The sequence below is a fragment of the Peromyscus eremicus genome, chromosome 14 (assembly GCF_949786415.1).
Source record: "Peromyscus eremicus chromosome 14, PerEre_H2_v1, whole genome shotgun sequence".
NCBI classification, from domain to species: domain Eukaryota; kingdom Metazoa; phylum Chordata; class Mammalia; order Rodentia; family Cricetidae; genus Peromyscus; species Peromyscus eremicus.
The window spans coordinates 54,758,277-54,761,745 of record NC_081430.1 but is presented as its reverse complement, the minus strand read 5'-3'; the positions used below and the strand labels follow the sequence as shown (position 1 = coordinate 54,761,745).

The following is a 3,469-nucleotide window of genomic DNA, read 5'->3' as shown; positions in this document are numbered from 1 at the left end:
CTGGTCCTTCCCATATTCTTCCCTGTAGACAAACATAAAGATGATCCCATGGCTGCCTTGGCACCTTCAGCCAGGGTGCAGATAATTTGTCTTTGGTCTGAAAAAAAGAAAGAGAGAGAGAAATGAAAAAAAAAGAAGAAATAATTGCTGAACTCTGTAATTTAGACAAATGGACTGCATTATGGCAGGGGAGAGGGGCCGGGATATGATTTCAATTGTCTAAATCTTTTGAGAAAACCAAGGGGAGAAGAAGAAAGCCACTCAACATTACTTCTTGCCTTTGGTGCCAGCTGCTGACGGAACTTGGCAGGCATGTTGCTGAGAGTCTGATCTTGGAGGTAGAAAAATCTCAGCTCCTGTCCTGCCAAATGCACTTTGCCACACACACACACACACACACACACACACACACACACACACACACACACTCACATACTTATGTACACTACACTTTTCTTCCCTCAAGTAGAACTTTCCTGGGGAAACAGGAAAGAGTTTCAGAGGTCCATTTGGAAGCAAGCCATGTGGGGTTTTCTGGAATGCAGGCATCCAGTTGCCTCTGCCTCTGGTTTCAGTTCCACACACACCAGAGCAAGGATATTCCAGCACGGGGGGAGAAAGCCTCCATTTCTGCCACAGAGCCCCCTCCTTCCTCCATCACCTTATACATCTGTGTGGTCCTTTGACATAGAGACCACTTAAAGACAGGAGTCTCAGCAGGTGTAGGGCCACACATCTCTAATCCCAGGACTCAGGAAGAAGAAGCAGGAACATCCTGAGTTCAAGGTCAGCCTGGGCTGTAGAGAAAGAGACTGCCCAGCTAAGCAAATGGCAGTGTGAAACACTGCAGCCAGATGGTAAGTGCTGAGGACTGCCCAGGAATTCTAGATTTTCCATAGTGATGTCCCCAAGTGCACAAGGAGATGGGCTTTGGCTCAGCTCCCTGGTTATATAATCAGTGTTCCCTAGCGATTAGAGTAGTTCCTTACTTAAATCACTACTGAGATCTTATTGGGAACAGCAGTGGCTCCCAAAATGTGGACCCAGGTTGGGCCATCTGAACATAAAGCTTAAGAGTATGGTGGAAATGGGGCTGGAGAGATGGCTCAAGAGTCAAGAGCACTTGTTGCTCTGGCAAAGGACCAAGATTTCATTCTAAGCACTCAGATGATGGTTCACAATCATCCACAGCTCCGGTTCCAGGGCATCTGATGCCCTCTTCTGACCTCTGCATGGACGGTACACAAACATACAGGTGGACAAAATACTTATACACATAAAATGAAATAAATTAGTCTAACAGGGGAGTATATTTAAAATGCAAGCTTTAGGCTGTGGCGTGAGTGTGAGGACTTGAGTTCTGATTGTGTAGAGGCCATGGAGGGTAGACTCATCTTTAAAGTTAATCCCCAAGATGTGGGTGGGGGAAGACAGACATCTGTTTGGAGCTTATCGATCATCCATCCAATGAACTCCTGGTTCAGTGAGTGACCCTGTGTCAGGAAAGAAAATGGACAGTTCTCAAAGAAGGCATTACTATTGACCTCTGATCTACACATACACACAAACACACACATGTCTATGCACTCACATGAACATGTACATACAGCCACATGAACGTGTATATACGAGAGGGGTGAAGCTCTTGGCTTTCTCCCTTTAGATCTAGAATTACAATGTGCAGAGGCAGACAACTGTTTCTATAGGTAGCTCTGGGGTCCATTTCAGTTTGGCCATTACTGGTGACTGCCTGAAGCACAAGGGAATTGGAAATCACAGGGCCTTGGTGTCGTGTGGGGCAAGGGCTCTTCCACAGTCCTGGGTGATAAACTTACCTGACCAACTTTCCAGACCAGAGCCACAACCAGGTGCACAGCCTCTCCAGCCACATGGCAACTTCAGGTTTGGTGCCCAGGTCCAGATCTTCTACAGAAAGCAACCCTGTCTCCCCAGAAGCCGAGGACCCTGAGGACAGCAGTGTGGCCCAACTGGCTTTCTTAATGATTGATATCTACCTCCATTCCTTCAGGAATGACTGATTGGCTTTAGAAGTCACCACCCAGTCCATCAAAAACTTCATAGCAACACATGACCAGAATAAAGGAAACAGACTACGACTACTTTCTTCCCACAGATGCTTCTCAGGCTCTCTGAAAAAAATTACTTGATTTCCTTAGCTGAAGAATGGGCCAATAATGAGAAGCCACCATGAGAACTCATGACTGACAGTAACAAGCCACCTGCCTCTGCTTCATGTTGGGGAGTCAGCTAGAACCCTCCTCACCCTTGGCTTCCAGGAATCTGTTCTGACTTAGTTTCTTCCCAGATCCTAATCTGACCCACAGATTTTATTTCCAGGATAACACCTGTCTTCCAGGCCTTCCTGCTGGGCTCATTTCCCCCGTCTTTGATTATTACAAGAACTAACAGAAATCTGGATTGAGTTTATTTCTTCTAAGTCTTCAGAGCCATTTCCTGTCCCACATGAAGCCTCATGGCTCAGGAACTTTGTGCTGGCCTCTTGAAGGTGTCTTAGTCGACACACATGCCCATGTCCTTTCCTAGGTATAGCAGGAGAGGGGAAATCTAAGCAATCCCTTAGCTAGGAATCAGAGCAAGACATCTACTTCGACAAAACTGGAAGTCAAAACAAGCTATCATCACCCTTCCAAAGTAGTTGTATTACCTCCAACTTCAGAATATGGTACCACTAAATTTTCTCCTAAATAATAGGATGGCTGGCAGGAAAGTGGTGGGCACAGAGGCATTACAAGGACCCAGCAGCTATGGGGAAAATCGAGCTGCAGCTCATAGCCAACACTGGAGATTGTCACCAATCTTCAGCCTATGGGAGAGGACTTCCAGTGATACCTGAAGATGAAAAGCGTCAACTGTGGTGAGATTTCAGAGAAGGGGCAATATATCCAGCTGATGGATGGTGTGGTGCTGAGAGGAGGCTGTGGAAGTGTCTTCATGATCCAGGAGTGTAAGCTCTGTGCGTGGCAAACTTCATTGAAATTCTGAGCAGCGGCATCAAGTCTCACAATGCTGAAGACAATGAGAAGCTCAAGGCTATGACGGAGTTTCAGTGCTGGGGCCTTGAACCGACTGACTTCCAGCCCCAGGTTGGGTTTGTTGCTGAAGGTCTGGAGTCAGAGACAGTCTCCCGTGACAGTAATCTGCAGGAAAGGGTTAAGTAGTCTGTTGGGATCATCCAGGTCACCCATCAGTTTGTGAACTGTTGAACTGTCTTCCTGCAAACTTGCTTGTAGGGACCGAGAAGAGAGAAAGTGGCCCAAGCAGCAGCCCCCATGGAGACTTCTCATCTCTGATATCACAGTACCCTGACAGCCTGCATGCTGGGCTTCATCACAGCTCTAAGACTCACCAATACAGCCTCTGGTGGTGCCACAAAAATAAAATAATGACTTAAAATAACAGTGGTGCTCCATGGTAACTCTGTTAAGGG

General features: G+C 46.8%; 1 pseudogene; it reads left to right on the top strand.

Moving 5' to 3' along the window:
• The first annotated feature begins 2,786 nt into the window (after nt 1-2,786).
• On the top strand, nt 2,787-3,245 carry LOC131923878 (CXXC motif containing zinc binding protein-like; annotated as a pseudogene).
• The last annotated feature ends 224 nt before the right edge of the window (nt 3,246-3,469 follow it).